At 37.4% G+C, this 8,706-nt stretch overlaps 1 pseudogene; it reads left to right on the forward strand.

The window, feature by feature from the left end:
- The first annotated feature begins 7,834 nt into the window (after positions 1–7,834).
- Positions 7,835–8,463, forward strand: LOC134366666 (ligand-dependent nuclear receptor-interacting factor 1-like; annotated as a pseudogene).
- The last annotated feature ends 243 nt before the right edge of the window (positions 8,464–8,706 follow it).

The raw sequence follows: 8,706 nt of genomic DNA on the forward strand, positions 1-8,706 counted from the left end.
TCACCTGTGAACTTGTAAGAAATGCAAATTCTTGGGCTTCACCCCAAACTAACTGAATCAGAAACCCTGAGGGGGGTCCAGCAATCTGTGTTTTAACAAGTCCTCCAAGAGATTCTGATGCAGGTTAAGGTTTGAGAAGAATGGCTGGTCATCAAGAGTTGCCAAATGGTGATATTTAAGACTGACATTAACTTAAAAAGATTTAGGCAAAATAAAGTAAGAAAAACCTCCAAAATAAAGTAGGACGATGCTCAAAAGAGGCAGCTAGAGGAGCAAACACAAAAGGATTGAAAAGGTGAAAATATGGAATCAACACCACCTCACTGACAAACATACACTAGAAAGACTCAAAACCAAAGGCTTACCATTTTGAAATATTTTAAATTACTTCTTTGAAATGACAGGGTAAGTTAAGAATGCTATGCAAAACAAAATCTCTCATTAAGATTTAGCAAATTTTATTTTATTTTATTTTTTATTGAAACATCGATTGTACATATCTGTGGATTATAGCATTGAATATCAATACCTGTGTACAATATGTGATGCTCAAATCAGGATAATTAGTATATTCAACCTTACACATTGCACTCATTCTTTGTGGTCCTTTATCAATTTCTCACTAACTCCCCCTTTCCCACCTCTGTTAGCCTCAGTTCTGTTCTCTCCTTTTGAGAGTTCAAAGAATTATTGTGATTGTCTTATCTTTCTTTCTTTCTTTATTTTTTTAGCTCCCACTTATGATTGAAGACATGTTGTATTTCTCTTTCTGTGCCTGGCTTATTTCACTTAACGTAATTTTCTCTAAGTTCATCCATGTTGCTGCAAATGGCAGAATTTCATTCTTTTTTATGGCAGAGTAGTATTCCATTGTGTATATATACCACATTTTCCTTATCCAGTTGTCTGACGATGGACATTTAGGTTGGTTCTCTTGGCTATTGTAAATAGAACTGCAATGAACATGGGAGTGCAGGTATTCCTTCCACATGATGATTTCCATTCCTTTGGGTATATAACCAGCTGTGGGATTGCTGGATTGTATGGCAGTTCTATCTGTAGTTGTTTGAGGAACCTCCATACTGTTTTCCACAATGGCTGCACTAATTTACAGACCTACCAACAGTGTAGAAGGGTTCCCCTTTCTCCTCATCCTTGCCAGCTTTTGTTATTCTGTTTTTTGATAATGGCCAGTCTAACTGGTGTGAGATGATATCTCAATGCGGTTTTGATTTGCATTTCCCTGATGCTTAGTGATGCTGAGCATTTTTTTCTTGTGTCTATTGGCCATTTGTATGTCTTCCTTTGAGAAATGCCTATTCAGCTTCTTTGCCCATTTTTTAATCAGGTTACTTGTTTTTTTACTGATAAGCTGTTTGAGTTCTTCCTATATTCTGGATTTAATCCCTCATCAGATGCACAGCATGCAAATACTTTCTCCCATTCTGTAGGTTATCTTTTCACTCTGTTAACTGTTTCTTTTGCTGTGCAGAAGATTTTCAGTTTGATATAATCCCATTTTTTTATTTTTTCTTTTGTTGCCTGCGCTTTTGGGGTCTTATTCTTAAAATCTTTGCCAAGTCCTGCTTCCTGAAGTGTTTCCCCTAAGTTTTCTTTTAAGAGCTTTATAGTTTCAGGTCTTATATTTAAGTCTTTAATCTGTTTTGAGTTGATTTTGGTATATGGCAAGAGGTACGGGTTCAGTTTCATTCTTCTACATATTGATGTCCAGTTTTCACAGAACCATTTATTGAATAGGCAGTCTATTGTAAACAACTATACACCAACAAATTTGAAAACCTGGAGGAAATGAATAAATTTTTGGACACATACAAACTACCAAGACTGAACCAAGAAGGAACAGAAAACCTGAACAGACCAATAAAAAGCAATGAGATTGAAGCAGTAATCAGCAGCCTCCCAACAAAGAAAAGCCCAGGACCAGACGGCGTTACTGCTGAACTTTACCAAATCTTTAAAGAGGAATTAATACCAATTCTCTTCAAACTATTCCAAAAATTTGAAACAGATGCTATTCTATCAAACTCATTCTATGAGGCCAGCATCACCCTGATACCAAAACCAGACAAAGATACAACAGAAAAAGAAATCTACAGGCCAATCTCCATTGATACAAAAATCCTCAACAAAATATTAGCAAAGAGAATAAAGCAACACATTAAAAAATTAAAGGCCATGATCAAGTGGGATCCACCCCAGGGATGCAAGGATGGATTAACATGTGTAAGCCAATAAATGTGATACATGACATCAACAAAATCAAGGAGAAAGACCATATGATTATCTCAATAGATGCAGAAAAAGCATTTGACAAAATTCAACATCCCTTCACAATAAAGACTCTCAGCAAATTAGGTATAGAAGGAAAATATCTCAACACAATAAAAGCCATATAGGACAAACCCACTGCCAATATCACCCTGAATGGATGGAACAATACAAGGAACAGGAATAGGAACAAGACAAGGATGCCCACTCTCCCCACTCCTATTTAACATAATATTGAACATACTAGCCAGAGCATTTGGACAAGAGAAGGAAATAAAGGGCATCCACATTGGAGAAGACAAAGTCAAATTGTCCGTGTTTCCAGATGACATGATCCTATATCTAGAAAAACCTAAAGACTCTACCAAAAAACATTTAGAGCTGATAAACAATTTCAGTAAAGCTGCAGGATACAAAATCAACACGCAAAAATCAGTAGTGTTTTTATACTCCAATAACAAACTAGCAGAAAAAGAAATCAAGAAAGCAAGTCCATTTACAATAGTCACCAAAAAAATAAAATACCTAGGAATAAACTTAACCACGGAGGTGAAAGATCTCTACAGTGAGAACTACAAATCACTGCCGAAAGAAATTAAAGAGGATACAAAAAGATGGAAAGACATTCCACGCTCTTGGACTAGAAAAACTAACATTGTGAAAATGTCCATACTACCCAAAGCTATCTACAGGTTCAATGCAGTCCCCATCAAAATACCAATGACATTCTTCACAGAAATAGAAAAAACAATCCTAACATTCATATGGAACAACAAAAGACCCTGAATAACCAAAGCAATACTTCTGAGCAAAATAAATAAATAAATAAAGCTGGAGGCATTATACTACCTGACTTCAAATTATACTACAAAGCTATAGTAACCAAAAACAGCATGGCACTGACATACAAACAGACACTCAGACCAATGGAACAGAATGGAGAACCGAGAAATCAACCAACACACTTACAGCCAACTGATCTTTGACAAAGGCAACAAGAACATACATTCGGGAATTTTTTTTTTTAAATGAAGAACAACAGCAATTTTGATTTAATGAGCAATTGCTTGGAAAAAATAAAAGGCAACGTTTTAGGCACTTCTGCATTCAAAGACTTGAATTCAGAAAGATATAGCCAAAATTCAAAACTTCTATACAGGTTTTATAGCAGTACCTGTGTTTCCAATGGACGCAGTTTGTGAATACTTAGGGTCTCTTTTGAGAGTAATAGAGAAAGCACAGGAAGTTGGGGGGCCTGGGTTAAAGTAGGCTCTGCTCCTCTCTGGAATTTTGATTGATTCAAAGTACACTGGACTTGGGCCAGCCCGTGGCTCACTCGGGAGAGTGTGGTGCTGATAACACCAAGGCCACGGGTTCGAATCCCATATAGGGATGGCCGGTTGCTCACTGGGTGAGCGTGGTGCTGACAACACTAAGTCAAGGGTTAAGACCCCCTTACCGGTCATCTTTTAAAAAAAAAAAAAAGTACACTGGACTCTTAAGTGAATGGAGAACAACCCCACCAGACATAAGCCTCTCTTGGGGCTGCATCTGCATGACATGCCATGCAAATTCATTCCTCATTCAGGGAGGAAATATTTACTGAGCCTATCACATGCCAGGTCCTGTGCTAGACACATAGTCTGCAGACAAATAAAGAAGTGATTTTAATGGTAAGAATTATCAATGCAGTTAATGCATTGCTTGTAGACACAAATAGGTATTCACTTGTTGAGCAAATAGACTCTTATGTGTTTATATAAATGAATAAAAATAGTCCTTCATGCAAAATCCTGTAAACTTGGAATATAGAACACAGTGAAATATGACAAACTAACATGAAATTCACTTAGAGAACATTTTCCTCCTTTTCTTAAAGAAGTTGTTTAGCTCCTGTTTTTGGAAATTTCCAACAAACTCTCCTTCACACTTTCGGAGCAGGTTGTCTTTCCAAACCTTGCCTCGAGGCATCTAGAGAGAGGGAGTCAGTCAACCACATGATCTAAAGACCTGGTCCAGCAAGCCTTGAATAGCCCAGTATTCTCAATGGCTTCTCTTCTCCCCTCCAGTGGCAGGCACCATCAACCCAGGTGCCCGAGAAAAGAAGATGGAAATTTGTGGCTTTGTGGGATGCTTTGTGTAAACCCACAGTGAGCAAACCTTTTTTATTATATAATGTTCAGCTAGGAAAGGGAAAGAAAAATATACCAAGCCTAAGTCTGCAAACTTCCAAAGCATCACACAACACATTAAAGGTTTAGTGTCATGAACAATCAGGTCCTTGTCGTCTATCCATTTGCTAGCATAGTTTCCACAAATAACAGGCAAGCTCTAAATTTTCATAAAACGTTTTGGCAGTGCGAGATGGCCAGCTTTCTGGCAGTCTCTCTAAGGAAATGACTGCAAATGTTTTTTGGTGTGAACAGCCGTAAGTATTTTAAATCCTTGGTAAATAGAGTTGCCAACAGTCCCAAATATGTTTTACTATTTCTGAATTGGACATTCAGGATTATTTTAGGACGATTTTTTTCAATAATAAATATTTCAATAAATGAGTTATTCTATTTCCCTTTCTTAAATATTGACTTTGAAAACTTTGTAAATGAGAAACAAACTTTAGAAGCCAAATTGCAGAAGTTGAGAAAAATAAAAATTTCCTAGAAAGCATACTATAAAGACAACATGACTCTATTGGGCCTTCAGAACAATATATTCCCACAATCTTTAGTATTTACTAATTTCTAAATCAACGGTTTGAGAAACTACATAACTTACTAACCTAAAATGATTCTATAGTACTTGCAGCAAGTTATCCTGAAGGATGTTCTAAATCTGGCTTCCAATATGGTAGCCACTATCCACATGTGGCCATTTTAATTTTAATTTAAATTAATTGAGATGAAATCAAGTTTAAAATTCACTCCCTCAGACATAGTAGCCTCATTTCAAGTGCTGTACAGCTACATGTGGATAGTGGCTGCTACACTGGACAGTGAAGAACATTTCCATCTCAAAGAAAGTTCTATTGGACATAATTGCTCTAAATCCTTGCTATTGAAAGGGTGGACTAGCAGCTTCAGCATCATCTGGGACCTTGTCAGAAAGGTAGACTCTCAGGTCCCACACCAAACCTACTGAATCAGAATCTTTATTTTAACAAAATGCCAAGGCTATTTGTGTGCATGTTAAAGTTGAGAAACACTGGTCTAAATCAGCGTTTCCTAGACTGGCTTGATCATAAGAATCACCTAGCACACTCATTAATCACTCAGAGTCCAAGACCTTGCTCTAGACCTATTACATTTTACTGTTAAGAGCAGGCGCTTGAGAATCTATGCTTAACAAACACTCCAGGTGATTTTTATTGCTCTGGAATTGGGCATTGATATATATTTTTAAAATCCCAGGATTCTGACTGGCAGCCAAGGTTAAGAACCACTGCTATAAATATTGATCTCAAAACTGCTTCTAGTATTAAAATTAGGCATTAGATTTTTAAACAGAGGTAAAATGAAATGGCATGAAAAGTAAATCTAATAATCTATACAGCTTAGAAACACAGCTAAAGATCTCCTTATTCTGCATTCCATGAGCTAAAACAAGAAGTACTGATGTAAGGTTTTGACGGAGTATTTTGCCAATTGCCATGTTTTATAATCAGACATAATTCTGTATGGTTATATTTTGTTTTATCTATTTTTTGTGTCTTGGATTTCTGAATAAACCAATTAGTTCCTTGAAGATGAGAATGAGGTTTCCTAATTTTTCTGGACCCAAAACCCCTGCCCCAAAATATTATACTGTTGACTCAACCTAACCAACAATGAAACCCAGTGTAGGGAAAGTGAAGGAAAAGGTCAGGAGGCAGGGGATGCTGTGGATCAGAGCCACTCATCCTTTATACTTAAGTCCATAACCCAGGACACCTGGGTGCACATACACAATTATATTAGTCAATAGCCAAGGAACACTTGGGCACACGTGCATATTTACATCAAATGCTCAGCAAGATTCTGAACATCTGAGGGGCCCTGACCATTTTCCGATATTTTCCCTACAGTCTCCAACTTAAGAAGTTAGAAAAAAAAAATGGAATAAACCGAAGGAAAGTAGAAAGAAAAAATAAATAAAAACAAGTGAGAAGGGCCGAGCCCGTGGCGCACTCGGTAGAGTGCTGCGCTGGGAGTGCGGCGACGCTCCCGCCGCGGGTTCGGATCCTATATAGGAATGACCGGTGCACTCACTGGCTGAGTGCCGGTCATGAAAAAACGACAAAAAAAAAAAAAAAAACAAGTGAGAATATCAAGGAAATTTTTAAAAATAGAATAGAGACTAACAAAGTTGGTTCTTGAATAAAACACAAATGAGTCACATATTTAACCAACTCTACTCAAATTAATCTGTAGATCCAGTGCAATTCCAATCAAAATTTCAACAAAGTTTTTTCAAGAACCCCAAAAAGCTGATTCTATATCAGGATTTCTCATCCTTGGCAGTATTGTTATTTGGGGCTGAATAACTTTTTGTCCCAGGGGGTGGTCCTGTGCATTGTAGGATATCTAGCAGCATCCCTGGCCTCTATGTACTACATACCAGCAGAAACCTTCTCCTACCAAGTTGTGACAACCAAAAACGACTACAAACATTGCCAAATGTTTTTAGGATGGGAACAAAATCACCACCAGATGAGAATGACAACTTTATATCTTTAAAGGGAAAGGACCAAAATAGCCAGAATACTTCTGAAGCAGAAGAGCAGACTTGATGTCCAGAGCTCACAACTAATTACGAAGCTATAGTAGTTAGGACAATTGTATGGTACTAGGATAGACCAGCAAGCCCAGAAATAGTCCCTTCCCAAATTACAAACTTAGAGAAGATATTTGCAATCCACACAACTAGAATATGTAAAGAACTCCTACAAATAAATAAGAAAAGCCCAAGTGACCAAATAGAAAAATGGGCAAAAGGCATGAACAGATATTTCACAGAAGAGAAAATGTATATGACCAATGAACATGTATGTGAAGAGCATATAGTTGGATGTACATTGTAAAAGTCCTAGCCTTCATGTTAGGTGGTAGGTTCACTGGTAGGTAGGTAGATAGATAGACAGTAATTGGAATGGGTCATAAATGTACCAATGATGAGAGTGGTTATGAACCAAGGATTATAATTAATCCAAATCTGTGCACCTAAATTCCATTAAAAACATATTTTAGAGAGCCTCAGGCAGGGAAGGTGTTCTCACCCGCCAGTAGTCTTCTGGCTTCTGGGAGGCGCCACCTCCCTCTAAAGCCTGGGGACATACCCTCTCAAAATACTGCGTCACCCTCCATTCAGCCTAGAACCCCTCAGAGTTGCTGCAGGCCAACTCCAGCCCAACATTCTCTCACTCTGGTTCTTGCCCCTTTGAGAACCGCGGCCCCACACTTTCCTGGATAAGCTGTCCCCTTCCACCCCTCTAAAATGTCCAATAATCTAGAGGGTCTTCCTGAAACACAGAGGAAAATTCAGGCAATGCCTGGAATTGATACAGAATGAGATGGCATCAACATTAGAAAAGGGTACTTAAGAAAGAAATGACAAGATTCTTGAGGAAGAAGTAACAAGGCATTGTACCTGAAGATATTTAGTCTTACTAAAGATGTGAGAGTGTGCCTTTCTCGAATTCCTGACCATTTGAGCTCTGGAGAAGGTTTTGACTCCTTCAGCAGTTTGGCGAAGAGTGAAACTTACAAAGAGACAGTTTGTGGTAAAGGAAAAAGAAAGAAAACAGAGTTTTGATAAGAAAAGTAAAAGCCATTAATAAGACAGATCACACAAAGAAGAGAAAAACACAGTCACAAATGGGGAAACTAATGTCACCAGTTGCCAACTTCTCAGCAGTATTTCACCAACTTTAGATGTATCTCAACATAACATTCTCACAAGCTACAGCAAAACCAAAGAGATCTGAGAAAATACACCATACTCATGAGAAGCGCATTGAGTTCAAATGCAGCTTTTTTGAACAAAGTCATTCCTTTAATAAAACTTATACTGAAGATACTTTCCCAATGACACCACCAGAATTAGAAGAAACCATTCTAGATGAAAAAATAAGAAGACAAGCAGGTGCTGAGAGAGAAAGAAGCAGCTCTTGAAGAAATGCATAAGATGCACGAAAAATAATGTCTTAAAGACTTTGATGAAATAGCTGTGTTTTTTAAATATTCCTTTGTATTAATAAGTTAATTACAGATGCATTCTGAAAGTGTCTTTGAATAGGAAACATGTTTTTGCATCAGTTTATTATAAAATTTTATTTAAGAAATACAGAAAAGTTTCATTCACATATGACTTGTGAGTAATCTACATAGGGTATCTGAACTTTTGTCTTAGATACCTTTCTTGGGAGGAAAAATGTTATATTTT

This window comes from Cynocephalus volans, chromosome X (assembly GCF_027409185.1).
Source record: "Cynocephalus volans isolate mCynVol1 chromosome X, mCynVol1.pri, whole genome shotgun sequence".
Classification (NCBI taxonomy): domain Eukaryota; kingdom Metazoa; phylum Chordata; class Mammalia; order Dermoptera; family Cynocephalidae; genus Cynocephalus; species Cynocephalus volans.